This window comes from Mauremys mutica, chromosome 7 (assembly GCF_020497125.1).
Source record: "Mauremys mutica isolate MM-2020 ecotype Southern chromosome 7, ASM2049712v1, whole genome shotgun sequence".
Taxonomy (NCBI): Eukaryota; Metazoa; Chordata; order Testudines; family Geoemydidae; genus Mauremys; species Mauremys mutica.
In genome coordinates this window covers 46,038,584-46,060,162 of record NC_059078.1, presented here as the reverse complement: position 1 = coordinate 46,060,162, position 21,579 = coordinate 46,038,584, and positions in this window count along the sequence as shown.

Below are 21,579 nucleotides of genomic sequence, written 5' to 3'. Positions count from 1 at the left end.
GATCAGTGCTGGGGTCTGTATTGGGACCACTACTGGAACCAGTATTGGAGTTTGTACTGGGAACAGTACTAGAGACTGTCTTCGGACCAGTGCTGGAGTCTTACTAGGACCAGTACAGGGGACTCTCAGTATTAGTTCCAGACCTGGTCCCAGCAAGACCCCAGCATTTGTTCCAATAGACACCCCTGTACTGATCCCAGTAGAGTCCTGAGCACTGGTCCCAGTACTGGTCCTGTAAGACCCCAGTACTGGTTCCAGTACTGGACCCAGTAAGATTGCAGCACTAGTCTCAATACAGACCCCAGTACTGGCCCCAGTATTGGTCCTAGTAAGAACCCAGCACTATTCGAGGAGGGTTAGATTTTTAAAAGACTAATCTCTTTTAAATGAAAAAATTATATGGAATTATTTTTTGTAAAATGTATATTAATTTACATCAAAATTACCATACACTTTATAACAGGAAAAATATCTGCAGTTGTGGTTTGAGGGTGTGATAGACCTAGCAGACAGCAGGCAGATTTAAGAGTAAGATGCACAAGGGGGTACCGATACTTCCAGTCTTCCCTGCTCACCTAGTGGCTACTGCAATGGTCCCTGTAGTCCAGATCCTCAAAGGTATCCTAACTCTCATTGCAATTTAGGTGCCTAAATACCTCTGAGGAGCTGGGCCTGTGAGACAAATGCAGCCCAGAACACATGGTGACTGACAGAAGATGTACTTGCTAGGCAAGCATGTGAGTAGGCTGGAGGGGATGTATGCTCATGTCAGCAGTATTTCATTCAGATCTTGGGAGCCCCAATTCTTATAACACCTTCTTCGTATGTAGTGAAGGAAAGAAACAGTGCAGCTCTCCTGAGTGCTCTCTGCACTGTAAGTGGTCACCTTTGTCTCCTTGCCTTCCACAGAGAATGCAGACTAATGTCAACTAGAGTCCCAGAGGAGGTGAGAACTGATGTGTGTAGCATTTCCCAGGCATCAGCATCGGTTTTGTGTACAATAGCTCGATTTGACACACACACCCTATAGTTTCCTTGGGGATCACCTCACCTTCCCTCTCTGTGCATTCCTTGCAAGTGCTTATTCAGAGTGTGGGGATTTCATGGAGGGATTGTGTGGTATAATCCTTCCTCAAGCTCCCCAGACCAATGCTGCACAACAGACCTGTACCATCTTACTCTCCCTCCTTTCTGTAACTCCCTGGGTTCTCTACTATATCTCAACTGGGACTAATGATCATTTAAGAGCCATGTTTCTAGTGTGCTAAAGAAGGTTGCCTAGTGGTTAGAGCAAGGACCTGCCAAATCTAGTCTTGACTCTGCCACTATCTTGTCCGAAGCAAATCACTTAAACCCCTCTGTGCCTTCATTTACCTAACTATACGAGGTTAGCAAAACTCAGCCACCTTTGCAAAGCGCTCTCAGATCCTAGGATGAAAGATGCCTTCAAACTACAGTCTCTTTATGAATGAGCTCTCCTCTGAATGAGCTCTCCTCTGACATCTAGTGATGAGCTGGGGAAAAATATTCCAGGAACCAACCTTGTTCGCATAGGTACACTGTGACAGGGTGCACTCGCCCCGCACTGGACAGGAAAGGGTTAACAGCACATTGTGGGCTGAGGAAGCCATGCCCCCTTCTCCCTGTTGGGCATACTTCAGGTGTACCAGTATAAAAGAGAAAAGCCCAGCTCACTCAGGAGGACATGCTGGTGGGGAAGGATGTGTACCAGGAGCTCCTGCTGTGGATGGCCTCCAGCCTGTGCCAGAGGTGAGCGGAGATGTGGACTACAGCAGCCCATGGAGTGGCCGGTGCTGGGGAACTAGGAGATCCCAAGCCTCCTAGACTACAACGCCCGAGACTCCAAGTGACCCGCGGTGGTGTCAGAGTGGCACCTCCCTCTGAGGTAAGATTGGTGTGTTTCAGTGGGACTCTCTGCTGAGCTGGTAGTTCTACTGCTACTAGGGCACTGGGTTAGGGCCTGGTGGATTTGGGTGGGCCCAGACCCCCCTACCTGGACCAATGGCCATCCTGCCAACAGCCCCCCATGAACTCTGGCTATTGGGCCACACTGCTCTGACAGTAGGGGTGTGTTTCATGGACTCTGGCCACTAGGCCATACTACTCTGAACAAGCAGGGTGTTTGCATAGACTCTGGCCATTGGGATGCACTGCCCTGGCAGTAGGGGCATGTTTCATGGACTCTAGCCACTAAGCTGCACTAACCTGAGTGGGAGGGATATTTGTATGGATTCTGACTATTGGGCCGCACTGCCCTGACAGTAGGAATACGTTGTTTGCGCTCCAGCCACTAGAGCATGTTACGCCAACACTCTGGCCATTGGGCCACTCTACCCTGCAGCTAAGCCCATATGTGCAGATTTGAGTTGGGGGAAATAGGAATGTAAGGCTCATGCGCCTGCTCCTATTCCCCAAGTGAGGCAGGTACACTCACCCCACACCGGCCGGTACCCATCTTAATCGTATCACATACACTGTCTCTGCGTAGGTGTGCAGCCTGCTGGAGCTGCTTTGCTCAAATGATCGCTTTTGGCTGTTGTTGGATAGCAAATCACTTTGGGATTGGGTGCAAGGGTAAAAGATGGTTACTCACCGTTGTAACTGTTGTTCTTTGAGATGTGTTGCTCATATCCGTTCCAGTTAGGTGTGTGCGTGCCACGTGCACGCTCGTCAGAAGATTTTTACCCTAGCAACACTCGGTGGGTCGGCTGGGCGCCCCCTGGAGTGGCGCCGCTATAGCGCCAGATATATACCCCTGCCGACCCATCCGCCCCTCAGTTCCTTCTTGCCGGCTACTCCGACAGTGGGGAAGGAGGACGGGTTTGAAATGGATATGAGCAACACATCTTGAAGAACAACAGTTACAACGGTGAGTAACCGTCTTTTCTTTTTCGAGTGCTTGCTCATATCCATTCCAGTTAGGTGATTCCCAAGCCTTACCTAGGCGGTGGGGTCGGAGTGAGATGTCACAGAATGCAAAACTGCTGAGCCAAAGGCTGCATCATCTCTGGATTGTTGGACCAATGTGTAGTGTGAGGCAAAGGTGTGAACCGATGACCAGGTAGCCGCCCTACATATTTCCTGGATGGGGACATGAGCCAGGAAGGTGGCAGAAGAGGCCTGCGCCCGCGTAGAATGGGCAGTGAGATGACAAGCGGGAATGTGAGCCAGTTCATAGCACGTTCAGATGCAGGATGTCACCCAAGAAGAGATCCGTTGGGAAGAGACCAGCATGCCCTTCATGCGGTCTGCCACCGCTACAAAGAGCTGAGGTGAACGCCGGAAGGGTTTGGTTCTCTCTATATAAAAGGCGAGAGCCCTACGGACATCCATAGTATGCAGTTGTTGTTCCCGGCGCGATGAATGCGGCTTCGGGAAAAAAACTGGGAAGAAGATGTCTTGATTGACATGAAAAGCAGACACCACCTTAGGGAGGAAAGAGGGGTGTGGCCACAGGTGTACCTTGTCCTTATGGAAGACCGTATAAGGAGGATCAGCCGTCAAGGCACGAAGCTCCGAGACTCGCCTCGCCGAGGTGATAGCGACAAGGAAGGCCGTCTTCCAGGAAAGGTACAGCAGGGAACAGGTGGCCATAGGCTCGAAGGGGGCCCCCATAAGCTTGGTCAAGACCAGGTTTAGATCCCAGGTGGGGGCTGGGCGACGGACTTGGGGGTACAATCGTTCCAGTCCCTTAAGGAACCTGGAAACCATGGGGTGAGAAAAAAAATGAATGGCCACTTTCGCCTGGGTGGAAGGCGGAAATAGCTGCCAGATGAACCTTTATAGAAGAGACCGCCAGGCCCTGCTCTTTGAGGGACCAAAGGTAATCCAGGATAGTAGGGATAGAAACCTGTCCGGGGACTAAGTTACTCTGATCGCACCAGTGCGAGAAACACTTCCACTTGGCGAGATAAGTCATCCTAGTGGAGAGCTTCCTACTTCCCAAGAGGACCTGTTGTACCAAAGCAGAGCAACACAACTCAGATTGGTTCAACCATGTAGGAGCCATGCTGTGAGATGAAGGGACTGCAGGTCTGGGTGGTGAAGCCTGCCGAAGTCCTGCGTTATGAGGTCCGGCCACAGTGGCAGGGGAATCGGATCTGCCACTGAGAGGTCGAACAACAGGGTGTACCAATGCTGCCTCAGCCACGCTGGAGCAATGAGGATCAGGTGGGCTCTGTCCCTGCGGAGCTTGAGTAGGACTCTGTGAATGAGCGGAAATGGTGGGAAGGCATAAAAGAGGTGCCTCTTCCACGGGATCAGGAATGCGTCTGAGAGGGAGCCCGGGGAGCGTCCTTGGTAGGAGCAGAACACCTGGCATTTCCTGTTCTCTCGGGAGGCAAAGAGGTCTATGCGGGGAAAGCCCCACCTCCGGAAAACAGAATGGATGATGTCGGGACGGATCGACCACTCGTGAGACAGGAAGGACCTGCTGAGTCGATCTGCCAGAGTGTTCTGGACTCCTGGGAGAAAAGACGCTACCAAATCGATAGAGTGGGCTATGCAAAAGTCCCACAGGTGAGTGGCCTCTTGGCAAAGTAGGGAGGAGCGCGCCCCGCCCTGCTTGTTTATGTAAAACATGGTAGTCGTATTGTCCGTGAACACGGATACACAGCGTCCTTGGAGATGGACCCGAAACACCTGGCATGCTAGACGGACTGCCCTCAGCTCCCTGACGTTGATATGCAAGGTCAGTTCCTGGGGCAACCAGAGGCCTTGAGTGTGAAGGTTCCCAAGGTGGGCACCCCAACCCAGAGAAGATGCGTCTGTCGTTAGTGCCACCGAGGGTTGAGGAGGGTGGAACGGCATCCCTGCACAAACTACAGTGGGGTCCAGTCACCAAGTGAGGGAGTCGAGAACCGTCCTGGGGATAGTCATCACCGAATCTATATTGTCTCTGTGTGGACGGTATAGAGAAGCAAGCCAGGTTTGGAAGCACCAAAGTCGCAGCCTCGCATTCTTGGTCACAAAGGTGCAGGACGCCATGTGGCCTAATAGACCAAGGCAGGTGCGCACCGACGTTGTCGGGAAGGATTGAAAACTTCGAATGATCGAAGACATTGCCTGAAAACATGGCAGAGGAAGGCAGGCCCTGGCCAGATTGGAGTCCAGAACTGCTCCAATAAAGTCTATTCTCTGCGTTGGCGTCAGGGTAGATGTCATAGGTTTATTCCCCACTTTGAACTTTAGCGTTCACAAGATGGGGACCTGCATGGACTCCTCTAAACTAAAATTCTAGTTTAGATCTGGTTCTCGCTGCCACAAGTCAGTTTTTAAGTGTCTGACCCACTCCCTGTTCCCCCAAAACTTTCCCTGGGAACACAGATTCAAACTTGAATCTCAACACAAAGGGAAACAAACCATTTCCCCCCTCCCCTCTCCTAGTGCTTAGGAGAGATACTTGGATTCAAATTCCTTGAATCAAACCAAAGAGGGATTCACTTTCCCCCCTCCCCTTCCCCTGAAAATCCAAACAAGGGAAGAAATCAATCAAGTTCTAAAAGGAAAAGATTTTATTAAAGAGAGAAAAAAAAGTACACTATCTCTGTATTACCAGGATGCAAAAATACAGGGTCTAACTTAGAAGCCTGGAGAGGCTTTCCCCCCCGCCCGCCCTCCTCCTTCCTCAGAAGAATCAAAGTAACAGCAAACAGAAATAACGATATTTCTCCAGCAACCACACAATTGCAAATGCAGAAATTAATTAGAAGATTAATTCGCCTTTCTAATACTCACTATACTGGATAGTAGGAAATACTCCAGGAGAACTTGGAGACATATCTGGCCTCTCTTAGATCCAAAGAGAGCACACAACTCAAACAAAGAACACAGACAAAGGCTTCCCTCCACAGAGATTTGAAATTATCCTGTCCCTTGATTGGTCCTCTGGTCAGGTGTTCATCAGGTAAAAGAGACTTTAACCCTTAACTATCTGTTTATGACAGTAGACTTTTTTACATTGATCATGAGGCCTAGCCTCCCAAAGAGGTCTTTGACGACACACAGGTGCTGTGATACTTGCAACTGGGAAGTCCCTCGAATGAGCCAATTGTCGAGATACGGGTAGACGTGTATTTGACGACGGCGGAAGGAGGCAGCTACTACGGCCATACATTTGGTGAAGACTCTCGGGGCCGTGGAAAGACTGAAGGGAAGCACCGTGAACTGGAAGTGCTGTTGGTTGACCACAAAACGGAGATACCGTCTGTGCGGCGGGTAAATGGCAATGTGGAAATACGCATCCTTCATATTGAGGGCAACATACCAGTCTCCCGGATCCAGGGATGGGATGATGGTCCCCAGGGATACCATGCGGAACTTGAGCTTTATCATGAATTTGTTGAGTTCTCGCAGGTCCAGGATCGGTCGTAGACCGCCCTTTGCCTTGGGGATTAAAAAGTAGCGGGAATAGAACCCCTTGCCCCTCATGTCCTCTGGCACCTCCTCTATGGCTCCCAGATTTAGGAGCGCATGGACCTCTTGTAAGAGGAATTGCTCGTGAGAGGGGTCCCTGAAGAGGGACGGGTAGGGAGGGTGGGAGAAGGATCTGGCAGGGAAACTGGTGGGCCGTCCTTGGACGTCCCATCAAAAGTTTTGCTTTGGCCCCGTATGTGATTTAGGGGGCACTTGACTTTGGTTTCCCTGAGGGCCAGACTGTCTCCGCCGATTCCCGCTGCCAAGCCGTCTGGTCGTATCCTGGCGCAGCCTAGGTTGGTTATAAGGGCGGTATGGTTGGGGCCTGAAGGACCTTCGTTGGGTCACCGGCGTGTGCATACCCAATGAGCGCATTATGACTCGATTGTCCTTCAGGCTCTGCAACCCGGGGTCGGTTTTGTCCGAGAAAAGGCCCTAGCCCTCAAAAGGCAAATCCTGAACTGTCTGCTGCAATTCTGGGGGAAGGCCTGAAGCTTGTAGCCAAGAGATGCGTCTCATCGTTACCCCGGATGCAAGCGTTCTGGCTGCTGAGTCCGCTGCATCCAGAGAGGCCTGGAGAGAAGTTCTCGCCACTTTTTTACCCTCCTCTAGTAGGGCCGTAAACTCTGCGCGGGACTCCTGGGGAAGGAGTTCTGTAAACTTCCCCACAGACACCCATGTATTAAAATTATAGCGACTTAGGAGGGCCTGTTGATTTGCCACCCTAAGTTGGAGGCTTCCAGCCGAGTAGACCTTACGGCCTAGGAGGTCCATGCGCCTAGCCTCCTTCGCCTTAGGAGCTGGTGCTTGCTGGCCATGACGCTCCCATTCGTTCACAGATTGGACAACCAGGGAGCAGGGAGGTGGGTGGGTGTAGAGATATTCATATCCCTTGGAGGGGACCTGTTGGGAATAGAATGTGAAATGCTGAGATTGTTTAGGCTTCTGGGACGAGCCGATAACGCTGGGAATTGTGTATAAAGGGCTGACCTTGGGCGCGCTCTCATCGGCCAGCTAACTGTAAATAGGATGATAAGTCAAACAGGTGTGTAGGATGTTAATTAGGATGGGGTTACAGCTGCGGCTGTGTATATTTAATTAACCAATTAGCAATTGTCTGATTGCTTGCCATAATGGGATATAAGAGCATGCTGGAAATGAATAAAGAACTCTCTGCTTATGATCACATGGGTTGTCAGACTCTGTCCATGCTCCTCTGCGATGCAACAAATGGTGACCCCGACGTGATTGAACGAGGATAGTGTTGGTGGCCTGAACTGAAAAGAAGAAAAGGAGGCGCACCTGAGTCTCAGTGTCGAGCGGCTAGGAGCCGCAGGGCGTCCGAAAAGAGGGGCGCACCTGAGCTCAGTGTCGAGCGGCGGCCGCAGGGCGTCCGAAAAGAAGGGCGCACCTGAGTTCAGTGTCGAGCGGCTAGGAGCCGCAGGGCGTCCGAAAAGAGGGGCGCACCTGAGCTCAGTGTCGAGCGGCAAGCCGCAGGGCGTCTGAAAAGGGAGGCACACCCCAGCCCAGAGGTGAGCAGCTAACATGGGAACCGCTGCATCAGCGGAAGAAAGGACGGTGCATGAATATTTGATGCGCATCGCGGAGCGGCAGGGAGAGAAGCTCCCCTCTGATACGTTATCCCGTCTGCTGCGGTGGGGACGGAGAAGGGGACTTTCTGTTCAACCAAGTACAATTTTTGATAAAACTGTTTGGGAGCGGCTAGGCTCCGAGCTTTGGAAGTTGGTGGCTCGGGGCGATAAGGAGGCCTTCTCCCCGAGTCCAGTATGGAATAAGGCGAAGGAGATAGTAGAAACTCTCGCGGCCGAGGCAGGAGTGCAGGCGGCCCTTTCTGAGCTTTGCCGCCCAACGCCCGGAATGCCTTCTGTGTTGCCGGTTGGAGCCAGAGAGTTTTTCGGTGGTGAGGACACGGTGATACCTTTGGCTTCCAACCCCTACTCTATGGATGATGTTGCCCCTGCTACGGCCCCACTACCCTCCAATGTGGCTATCGGCCCCGACATGATTGATCCTGCTACGGTCCCGTTACCCCCCGATACGCCCGAGCCTATGGAGACAGCCTTGCCGTATGCACCCCCTCCAAAGCCATGCCGTGTCCACGGGGCCTGGGGGTGCCACGATTGCGGGGGGACAGAGGAGGCTCGGGTGGAACGTGTGCCATCAAACCCATATCCCGATTTGACTACGTTTACTCAGTTTACTCAGTTTGATGCCTTCTATAAGGAGATGGAGCGCCAGGGTCGACAGCTGCAGCATATGTGTGATAAGTTGGACCAATTGGAAAGTTTTCCACCTGGATCATCGCGGTCGCATCTTCACAAGTGCTTTCATTCAACTCGCCCCCCCGCCCCGCCTGGCCCCGGGGACCCTCCAACTGGAGACCCTCCGGATCCGGTACAGCGCTGGCATGGGGTTTTAAGAGAAGCCATCCTTGAAGGTCTAACACCCGAGGCCTTTCCGGTGATTACGCCAGACCCTCAACACCCTAATCATAGACGGTGGGCCCCTTTGGACTGGAAGTTGATCCGTGAGGCACAGAAATCGATCATGGCTTATGGACTAGATAATCCGTATGTACAGTCCATCATTGAACAGGTATTTGTTGGCCAAGCAATGTGTCCGTACGATGCGATTAAGCTAGCTGATATGCTTCTTACACCTACACAGAAACTGTTGTGGAAAGATGATTGGGCTAAGAGAGTTGACTTGGCTCTTGTCCGCAATTTGGATTTACCGGATGATGATCCTCGGCGCCTGGCCACTGCTGATATGTTTTTGGGAGCCGGTCGCTTTGTTGACCCGCACTTGCAAGCTCGCCTTGAGCCCCGGATCCTGCAGCAATCACAGGAACTAGCTTTGGCTGCCTTTAAAGCGGTGCCCCAGATGGGAAAGCCGGTCCCTCCCTACGCTAAAATTACACAAGGCCCATCGGAACCGTATTCCACCTTTTTGGATCGCCTTCGAGAGGCTATTGATAGATCTCCCAATCTGACGCCAGAAGCCAGAACTGCAGTTGGACTTGATCTTGCCACCCAGAATGCAAATCCCACTTGCCGCCGTATATTAGCCACCTTGCCCAAGACTGCGACCCTGATGGAAATGATTGAGGCATGTGGTAGGGCCGCTATGCTTGAGGAGACGGATAAGGCAGCAATTCATGCTAAGGCACAGGCCTCTGCACTGGCCGTGGCGTTACAACCCCTGCTCGGGGGACAGCGGGGGGCTAGAAGACCGACCCGGCCAGCCGGCCCCTGTTTTGGTTGTGGAAAACCCGGGCATTTCCGGCGGAACTGCCCTATGCAAAATGGGCAGCGGGCCTCTGATGTGTCACCTGAAGCTGCAACTGGCGCTTGCACACGATGTGATAAGTTTGGACATCGCGCCGCCGACTGTTGGGCGCGTTACACGAAGGATGGAACACCGCTGCCGGGAAACGGATCACGGAGCGCCCCTCGGAGGAGCGCGACGACACAAGTGCCTCCACCCGCCAACCCGGCTGCCTGGAACACCTCACCGGAGCAACCCGTGGCAGTGCCGGAGTGGACTTGGCCACGGCGACAGATGTAGTTTTAGAGACTGACGAGGTTCAAGTTCTTCCTTCCAACACCGATGGTCCATTAGGATTTGGACTGAGTGCCCTTTTGATTGGCCGTTCGTCGACATCGAAACAAGGTATTTTTGTTTTGCCTGGCCTTATTGATGCCGACTATACGGGGAATATTGGGATAATGGTACGTGCCCTCTGTCCCCCTGTGACTATAACTGCTGGTACACGTCTTGCTCAGTTAATACCTTTCAAGGGATGTGTGCCCCGATCGACCCCGATTGACCGCGGGTCTCGAGGGTTTGGATCCACTGGCCCTCCCCAAACTGCCTTTGCTATGGACATCACTTTGCGCAAGCCCACCCGAACTGCTCGGCTTCAGGGATCCGATGGGCGGCAAATCACTCAGGAAGCCTTTATTGGGGATGCAATGCAGAGTGGGGTAACTGAGGCACCTGGGATGACAGAGGTAGAAGATACTGTGTTTACCTTGGAATCAGAGCACACTGAAGCGGTTGCAGCTGAGGCCCCCATGCAGAATGATGTAGGAGATGCGCCATCTAACCTAGTATCAGAATGCCCAGGGGCAGTTGTAAATGGGGCCCCTCTACAGAGCGACATGTGTCCTCAAGAACTGCCTGTGTGTGGAAAGGGAGACGAAGAGGAGCCTATGGAAGCAAAACAAACATTTCTACTGACTGCGACAAGCTCAAATGACAATCAGCGAAAGGAAACCAAGTTTGAGCTAAGGACGGAAGTGGAAAAGGATTTGTTTGAATCTGGAAAATTGGAACTTGCAAACGGTGATAAATTTTATTCAACTCCAGTGCAGCAAGAGAGTTTAGCTGTGCAGCTGGCAGATGCTGGCTCACCCATTTTTAGTATTGAAAGCTCTGGGGCTCAAAAAACATTTGTGCTTGTTACAGCTGCAGCATTTGACGCACAAATCATTGCAGAAACTGTAACGCCTATGGAAACCTCGGCTGAAATTTTAAAGCCTTTAGAAGCAGTGCCTGAAATATTATTTCCTGAACTAGTCCACGATGTTACCACTGCTCATTCGGGATTTGAGGCTGCAAGCAGTAGCAGTGAAGCAATTGCAACTGTGGTAGTATCAGAGATGTCTGCTGCAGTGGTGGATGGAATGTCTGGAAGAGCCACAAGATGTACACACCCTGAGCCCCTGGAGGACAACTGCTTGTTAGCTGTGCCAGGATCCTTTTTGTTTGATCCTCCCTGAATGATTTAATTGATTGAGATAATTTTTGCTTTGCCTGAATGTATAGGATGATGTCCTGATAATTTCCCCCGTAGAACTTGAACCACGATGGTGGTGGAACAGAAGAAAAAACACTTACATCATTGATATTGCCAATGTCTAGAAATTCCTGACTAAAAGGGCATTGAGAACTGACCCTGGTAAAGAAGCAAAGAATTGCACACTGGCAGGAAAAGATTTGGGACTCCTGCTAAAAAATGTGGTATTGATTGGATTTTGGGGTTTATTTTACAATTGGATTGTAAATGATATTACCCCCCCCCCCCATTCCTAACCCCTGTTTTTTAGAGCCTATTTGTTTTTTGTTTTTAAAGTTTGAGAAAGCTCGGCCTAAAGGTTTGTTGAGTATTCTTAAAGGGGGGAGTTGTAGGCATAAATCTAGGTAATTTGGGAGAATGGCTTTGAATTCATGTGACCCAAAATACCTTTATGTAAAGTGCTTTTGTTAGCCTTTTTAGATTTTTGTAAATTCTGTATTATGTACTGATTATTGGCAGTTGTATGATTGTTTGATATTTGATGTAGCCCCCACGGTAGGAAAGTACAGATAGTTGTTCACAGAAGATACCAGAAAGGTAGGGGCTAGTACGGTTTAGCAAGAGGAAATATGGATCGGGCCCAGGCAGGCACGCAATAGATAGAGAGCTTGAAGAGGAAAAAAGGATCGGGCCCAGGCGGCGGGCAACAGACAACAAGCTTGGAATACTGGTTGATAACCTTGAGGGTGTAGTTGATAGAAAAGGTAATTAACTACTAGCGAGTAATGTTAGGCAGAGTACAAAGTTAACTCTGTGGTTGCTGGAGGGAATAGCAGTTGAATTTTGTAAAGATGCTAAAGAGAAAAGTTTTTGGTGTTTTTGAAATGTTTGTAAATAAATTTAGGCAAAGAAATTAGTTTGCAATTGTTTGGTCATAAATAATTTGTTGTATTAGTTGAAGATTGTATATTGTGCTATGTTATTGTAATTGTATTAGGCTAAGGGTATATAAGTGGTGATTTTTTTTGGGTTTAAAAGTAGAAGTTATTAGTAAGAACCCTTAAGCTGTGAATAGCTTTGAATTTAGAAGTAAGTTAGGATGCAATTGTATTATTGTAAATGATTTAATTGATGATGTAATTTTTCTTTTTTTGCCTGATGGTACTAAGGGTATTTGTATATTGTATGTAATGATTGCTTGCCCAGTAGGGGTAGTTTTGTTTTGTTTTTTAGATATTAAGAAAATTGGTGTTAGCTGTATAGCATTTTATGTACCATGCATTTATTTATAGAGTTAAATTTATGTTATGTGTTTTGTGGTGTTGTTTTGTTTTGTGGTGTTTGTTTGTTTCTTTTCTGGCCAGAATTGTTTTTTGCGTTCTATGTGGTTTATGTTGTGTTTTTTCTAGGACCCCCCCTCCCTCAGTGTCAGTTTGATCGCCTGACATCTGAGGGATGATTTGGTAATAGAAGGTTGCCACAAGTTGGTGTGCAATAGAGAAGGGGGGAATCCTGTAGAATTTATACCATTTATTTGTTGTGCTTTGTTTTTGTTTGGTGTTGTTGGGGTTATGTTAAGAATTGCATGGTTATATAGGTTGGCTTTATAAAGTTTTAATTTTGGTTTGTGATAGATTGTGGTGTTATGTTGTTATAAGTTGGAAATGTTTTGCTAATGTTTTTACCCCTTTTTTTCCCCTCCTTTTTGATTTTGGGTAGAGGGGGGAGGTGTTGGGAATAGAATGTGAAATGCTGAGATTGTTTAGGCTTCTGGGACGAGCCGATAACGCTGGGAATTGTGTATAAAGGGCTGACCTTGGGCGCGCTCTCATCGGCCAGCTAACTGTAAATAGGATGATAAGTCAAACAGGTGTGTAGGATGTTAATTAGGATGGGGTTACAGCTGCGGCTGTGTATATTTAATTAACCAATTAGCAATTGTCTGATTGCTTGCCATAATGGGATATAAGAGCATGCTGGAAATGAATAAAGAACTCTCTGCTTATGATCACATGGGTTGTCAGACTCTGTCCATGCTCCTCTGCGATGCAACAGGGACCATACATTTTCTCTCTACTCCCCTAGCTGTAGGTGTTATAGAAGCTGGGGATTGCCAAATTGTGTCTGCATTGGCTTGGATAGTGAGGATGAACGGGAGAGCCATTCGAAGGGGCGCATCCATCGATAATATGTCTATGACAGGATCCTCTATTTCAGCAACCTCCTCCACTGGCAAATTCATGTTTTGGGCTACTCTCCGCAAGAGGTCTTGATGGGCCCTGAGATCAATAGGCAGAGGACCAGAGGAGGATGTTCCTGCCACTGCCTCATCAGGAGAGGAGGAGGAGGAGAGGCCCGGTACCAACGGGTCCTGAGGTGGGTCATGGACCGGCGGAGCACCATCTGCATCCGGTGGAATCTCAGGGTCTGCAGATTGAAGTGGATCCTCGTCCGTGCCCACGGGAGGAGGACGGCTCACTGTCGCTTCAGGAACCCTGTGCTCTGAGGGGCCGGAGCGTTGAGCCACAAGTGGGGCACCTTGGGCCTCGTGATATGCCCACGGAGTCCAAAAGGCCCATTGATGAGGACCTTGCTCCTGGCTTTGTGCCTCTGGATGGTGGCACAGAATATCAGATGCCCGGTCCTGGTGGTAAGAAGCACTCCCAGCCTGAGACGACATTGACGTGTGTCTCGAAGGCCACAGCGGGGCCGAGAGACTCTGGTAAGGTACCGCTGTTGCTGACGTTCGGTCCCGGGGCGGTACCAGTGAGTGGTACCGGTCTTGTCGGTGCCGCGAACGAGACCAGGACCTTCTACCGTGCCGGTGCCGGGAGGTCGACCGGGATCTCAAGTCCCTGTGCCGGGAGTGACTGCGGGACGCACGGTACCGAGATCGGTACCGAGAGCTGGATCGGTACCAGGAGTATCTGTCCAGTGACCGAGATCTTGAACATCTCTGCGAGTACGACCGGTACCGCGATGGAGAGCGGTGCCAGGACTGCGAGCGGTGCCGGGAGCGGGAACGGTGAGAGCAGGAACGTGACCGAGACCTGGAAAGACATCTCTGCGGTGGACCAACGTTGGAGGCCTTATGAGGGCCGGCTTGCCGATGGATTGGATAACCCGCACTGGCGGTGCCGGGGGTTGAGGCTGCATCGACTCCGTCAGCGCGATGAGCTCTCTTGCCGTTGAGAAGGTCTCCGGCGTAGAAGGGAGAGCGAGCTCGACCACAGCGTGAGCCGGGGAGCTATGTGGCACCGGACTCAATGGCCCTTGCAGTACCGGAATCGACGGTGCCGCGCTAGGAGGAGCTGCCAACTGCTGTGCCGGTGTTGACGGTGCCGCAGCAGTTACTGGGGTCCGATGGACGGACTTTGATGCTTGCTCCTTCTGCAAGGATGGGGTTGGAGCAGTACGTCGTTTCCCCGTCGGGGAAAGGGAGCGGTGCCGGGGAGCCGGTGCCGGCAGATGCCGGTGCCGGGAGTCCTTTTCGGGTACCGGAGCGATCCGGTGCCAAAGGTACGCTCCTCACCGATGCGGTCTGTTGGGCGGTCGGTGCCAGCACCATGGGACTAAGGGCCGATTCCATAAGGAACTGCTTTAGTCGGAAGTCCCGCTCCTTCTTCGTTCTTGGCTTGAACGACTTGCAAATTCGGCACTTGTCTGTCAGGTGGGATTCTCCTAAGCACTTTAGGCAGGAGTCATGAGGATCCCCCACCGGCATCGGCTTCTGGCACGCCGAGCAGGGTTTAAATCCCGGTGCCTTGGGCATGAGCCCGCACCGGGTCGGAGGAAAGGGGGCTACTCCCCCAATCCCCCGCTTAACTATATACACTAACTATGAAAATACGTACTAAAACTAACTATAACTACAAGAACTTGAACTATATACATGATAAAGAGTAAATAACTATGAGAAGCTAGGGATGTGGAGGTCAGCAAAGCCGCTCTCCACACTTCCAACGACCATCATGGGCGGTAAGAAGGAACTGAGGGGCGGATGGGGCGGCAGGGGTATATATCTGGCGCTATAGCGGCGCCACTCCAGGGGACGCCCAGCCGACCCACCGAGTGTTGCTAGGGTAAAAATCTTCCAACGAGCGTGCACGCGGCGCGCGCACACCTAACTGGAATGGATATGAGCAAGCACTCGAAGAAGAATAAAATGTAGTCACCCTTGTTCAGTGATTTCCCTACACCCCCCTGAATTCCCCCCCCCCCCCCAGTTTTGTGAACTAGTTACATGCCAAACCCGGTGGCTGAACTTTGCGACTTTGTCCTCACCCACAACTATTTCACATTTGTGGACAATATATACCTTCAAGTCAGTGGCACTGCTATGGGTACCCGCATGGCCCCACAGTATGCCAACATTTTTATGGCTGATTTAGAACAAAGCTTCCTTAGCTCTCATCCCCTAACAGCCCTACTCTACTTGCGCTACATTGATGACATCTTCATCATCTGGACCCATGGAAAAGAAGCTCTTGAGGAATTCCACCATGATTTCAACAATTTCCATCCCACTATCAACCTCAGCCTAGATCAATCCACACAAGAGATCCACTTCCTTGACGCTACTGTGCTAATAACCGATGGTCACATAAACACCACTCTATACCAGAAACCTACTGACTGCTATACTTACCTCCATGCCTCCAGCTTCCATACAGGACATACCACACGATCCATTGTCTACAGCCAAGCTCTAAGATACAACCGCATTTGCTCCGATCCCTCAGACAGAGACAAACACCTACAAGATCTCTATCAAACATTCTTAAAACTACAATACCCACCTGCTGAAGTGAAAAAACAGATTGACAGAGCCAGAAGAGTACCCAGAAGTCACCTACTACAAGACAGGCCCAACAGAAAATAACAGAACGCCACTAGCAGTTACCTTCATCCCCCAACTAAAACCTCTCCAGCGCATCCTCAAAGATCTACAACCTATCCTGAAAGATGATCCCTCACTCTCCCAGATCTTGGGAGACAGGCCTGTCTTTGCTTACAGACAGCCCCCCAACCTAAAGCAAATACTCACCAGCAACCACACACCACAGAACAAAAACACTAATCCAGGAACCTATCCTTGCAACAAAGCCCGATGCCAACTCTGTCCACATATCTATTCAAATGACACCATAATAGGACCTATTCACATCAGCCACGCCATCAGGGGCTCATTCACCTGCACATCTACCAATGTGATATATGCCATCATGTGCCAGAAATGCCTCTCTGCCATGTATATTGGCCAAACCGGACAGTCTCTATGCAAAAGAATAAATGGACACAAATCTGACATCAGGAATCATAACATTAAAAAACCAGTAGGAGAACACTTCAACCTCTCTGGCCATTCAGTAACAGATTTAAAGGTGTCAATTTTGCAACAGAAAAGCTTCAAAAACAGACTCCAACTAGAAACTGCTGAACTTGAATTAATATGCAAACTAGATACAATCAATTTAGGCTTAAATAGAGACTGGCAATGGCTGAGCCATTACACACATTGAATCTATTTCCCCATGTTAAGTATCTGCACACCTTCTTGTCAAACAGCCCATTTAAGACAATCTTGATTATCACTACAAAAGTTTTTTTTCCTCCTGCTGACAATAGCATATCTTAATTAGCCTCTTAGCATTGGTTGGGCAACTCCCACCTTTTCATGTTCTCTGTATGTGTATATATATATATATATATCTCCTCACTATAAGTTCCATTCTATGCATCCGATGAAGTGGGCCCACGAAAGCTTGTGCTCAAATACATTTGTTAGTCTCTAAGGTGCCACAAGTACTCCTGTTCTTTTTGCAGATACAGACTAACATGGCTGCTACTCTGAAACATGCCAATTTAGTGACTGTTTGGAAATTTGAATTGAAATTGAAACATTAATACACACTTTAAAAGCATATACAGTGTATGATAAAATACATGTATCTGAAAGTATAATAGATTTGAAAAGTATGAACACGGACTAGTTTCCTTATACAGATGTTGTGTTTTATGACAATGTCAGTGCATTCATTTCAGTGAGGTTGGCAACCTAATAATTTCAAATGATGATTTGTAAGCAAACTCTAAATGAGCTCTCCCTGACAGCTAATGATGAGGTTGGGGGGGAAGGCTTCAGGACCAGATTGTATTTATATTCACACCTAATCTACCTAGGTATCCAGCAAACAGCGCTGTGTTGCCCAAGTGATAGATTTTGGCTGGGGTTGGGTTACAAATCACTTGAATGCGGGAGGTGGAGGTGGGGTTGGGAATGAAATGTTGTTCTTCTTATTGTATGAGTAAAGGGAAGTAGAACTGTACTTAGCTTGTGCTGATTGAGGGCATCAAAAGAGAGGGTGGGGACCTGTCCCTCTCCACTGTTTAAAGACAGAGCTGATTAGCCTCCATAGATAGTTTTTTGTCCTGTTAAGGGACCATTGCAGTTGAAATCACTGATAATCAGGTCTAAGTGCTTAGTCCTGCTGTGGGGACAGTGTTCCTGTGAGTACAGTGTTTTTGTGTAAAAGACAGCCCAGACTGCACTAGCAGCGAGGTTCCCCCACTGAGAGCTCAGCTGAAATCACTGAGAGCTGGGTGGAACCTTAAGAGACCAACTTGCAGAGGTCACAGTGGCAGGTGGCAGTAGACGGTGACTGTGCAGGGCCATTGGCAACTGAGAGGTGGAGTGAACGGTGCCACAATGAACAGCCGTGGCCAGAGCAAAGAGTGAGCAGCTGGAGGAACGAGTAAGGTACCTTCTTGCCCCCCACCTGGGAGGTATACTCACATGAAAGCACCTCTGATGGCTTAAATAAGAAGCATGTTAAATAAAACATTCATTTGTTGGACTATATTTTAGTGACTTTGCTCCAGAATGCTAGATTTGTGACTGGGAATGGAAACTTATATAAATATGTTTCCTAGTAGGCCACAATTTTTAAAATGCATTATTTGCCAAGGTTATCATCTCACATTGTTGCTATCTTGAGAGGTCATTATGTTGGGGAGTTTCTGTACTCAACATTTTTATTAGTATAATTAATTTTTACAAAAGAATGGTCATACTGGGTCAGACCAATGGTCCATATAGCCCAGTATCCTGTCTTCCGACAGTGGTCAAGGCCAGGTGCTTCAGAGGGAATGAACAGAACAGGTAACCATCAAGTGATTCATCCCCTGTTGCCCATTCCCAGCTTCTGGCAAACAGGCTAGGGACACTCAGAGCATGGTGTTGCATCCCTCCCCATCCTGGCTAATAGCCACTGATGGACCTATTCTCCAGGAATTTATCTAGTTCTTTTTTTAATCCTGTTATAGTTTTGGTCTTCACAGCATCCCCTGGCAAAGAGTTCAACGGATTGACTTTATGTTGTGTGAAGAAGTACTTCCTTTTGTTTGTTTTAAACCTGCTGCCTATTAATTTCATTGGGTGACTGCTAGTTCTTGTCTTATGTGAAGGATTAAACAACATTTCCTTATTCACTTTCTTCACACCAGTCAAGATTTTATAGACCTCTATCATATCCCCCCTTAGTCATCTCTTTTCTAAGCTGAAAATTCCCAGTCATTTTAATTTCTCCTCCTGTTTCATACCACTAATCATTTTAGTTGCCCATCTCTGTACCTTTTCCATTTCCAATATATTTTTTTGGGATGGGGTGACCAGATCTACACACAGTTTTCAAGGTGTACACATACCATGGATTTATGTAGAGGCAATATGATATTTTCTGTCTTCTTATCTATCCCTTTCTTAAAAAAGAAAAGGTTTCAGAGTAGCAGCCGTGTTAGTCTGTATCCGCAAAAAGAACAGAAGTACTTGTGGCACCTTAGAGACAAACAAATTTATTTGAGCATAAGCTTTTGTGGGCTACATCCGATGAAGTAAAGCTTATGCTCAAATAAATTTGTTTGTCTCTAAGGTGCCACAAGTACTTCTGTTCTTTTTAAAAAAGCAAACAGAATGTTGGGAATCATTGACTGCCACTGCTCATTGAGTGGATGTTTTCAGAGAACTATCCACAATGACTCCAAGATCTTTCTTGAGTGTTAACAGCTAATTCAGACTCCTTCATTTTGTATGTATAGTTGAGATTGTTTTCCAATGTGCATTACTTTGCATTTATCAACATTGAATTTCATCTGCCATTTTGTTGCCCAGTCACCCAGTTTTGTGAGATCCCTTTGTAACATTTCGCAGTCTGCCTGGGACTTAACTATCTTGAACAGTTTTGTACCATCTGCAAATTTTGCCACCTCACTGTTTACCCATTTTTCCAGATCATTTATGAGTATGTTGAACAGTAATGGTCCCAGTACCGACCCCCCAGAGATACCACTATTTATCTCTCTCCCTTCTGAAACCTGATAATTTATTCCTACTCTGTTTCCCATCTTTTAACCAGTTACTGATCCATGAGAGGCCTTCCCTCTTATCCCATGATGGCTTATTTTTCAAAAGTCAATTTAAATTAAATACATTTTTTAAAAAAAATTATGTTTTTAGAAATCTAGACCTGTTATGTTTTGGTGTAACTTGCATTATCCTTATGTTAAATTTGCATTATCCTAACAAAACATTTACTTTATTCATATCTTTTATATATCTCATCGGTCCTGACACCCTCCCCCCCTGTAAATTCAAACACCCCCCCTAATTTCAATTCCTGGGGAAACTACTGCCCTTGTTGTATGAGTCACCCTCCATTGAACTGCAGTTGCTAAGCAGCGGGTAGGGGTGCCAAAGACCACGGGAGGAAGAATGGGTGGGGAGGTGTATTTGTACTTGGTAGTGTGGTCTTTGCCCAAAGAGTGCTAGATGCTGTTCAATCCTTTTGGTCTCCACTGATTAGACTCATTTGGGAGTCTTCTGGTTTGTTACAGATCACTAGTGCTGAAATCACTGATAACCAGCTCTAAGTTCTAAACCTTACATGTGCTGTTGGGGAGTGTCTCCAATGAAAGAGACTGAGCAGCCCGCACTACTAGCAAGGCCCCCACACTAACAGCTGACATCACTGAGAGCTGTGTTAAGTGGTGGGACTTCAAGACAGTGCAGAGGTTACAGTAGAGCGATGCAGTGACGGAGCAGGGGATGGCATAGTGATGGAGTGACCGACTGTGTGGTGGCTAGCAGCAAAGTGGATAATGGCATGGTGGCAGCAGCAGGCAGCATCAGAGAATGGTGCAGCAGAGGCATTGCTTGATTCCTTCCCTGCAACCAGGAGCGTCCGAAGCTTCCTAGAAGAGTGTGTGGGCCACTGGGGCCTGAACCATGGCCCTCCCCCCTCATGCCTCTTTCCCCCTAGGCACTGCTCCCACCATGCCTTTTCCCCATACTTTGGGATGGGTGTTTTGCTTATGGGCATATGCTTGTGAATCATGCTTGCAGTGTTTCCCCAAATTAACGCCTAGTTCCTTTCCCTTTTAAAAAAAAAAGTTATTTGCTGTCTACTGACTCAGTGCTTGCAAGAGGGGAAGTATTACCTCTTAAAGGTGCCCAGGGTGGTGTTTCATTTTCCCAGATAACTGGGTGGGGGCTTGAGCCAGGTCTGTGTTGTATTCTTAAGAAGAACCCCCTAGATATTGAACCTGGCTCTTGTTGCTACTGGCTCCACCTGGCAGAAGGGTTACATGATGATTAATAGGACCCAACCAAACTCATGACCACAAAACACATGTCACGGACTATGAAATCCAGTATGCCCCCATGAAATCTAATCTTGTGTGCTTTTATCCTATACTATACAGAGTTCATGGGGGAGACCAGTGTTTCTCAGATTGGGAGTCCTGACCCAAAAGGAAGTTGCAGGAGGTCACAAAGTTATTTTAGGGGGGTTGTGGTATTGCTACCCTTACTTCTGCACTGCCTTCAGAGCTGGGTGGCCAGAGAGCAGCAGCTGTTGGCTGAGTGCCTAGCTCTGAAGGCAGCACCCTGCCAGCAGTAGCACAAAAGTAAGGGTAGCAGTACCGCAACCCCTCTTGCAACACCGCCCCCCCAAACTCCTGTTTGGGTCAGGACCCTTACAATACTGTGAAATTTCGTATTTAAATAGCTGAAATCATGAAATTTACCATTTTTAAAATCCTATGACAATGAAATTGACCAAAATGGACCATGAATTTGGTAGGGCCTTAATGAGTAATAAGCACTACCTGTTCAAAGGCAGAGTGGTTACTGCCCCTCATGTTGCTGAGAGAGAATACTGTTTTTATATTCAAATCTTTCTATTACTAAATACCTCTCACGCTAGCAGTCATATGCAGCAAGCTGAAGATCCATAAAGTTCTGAAAGAGAAAAATCAGACTAGAA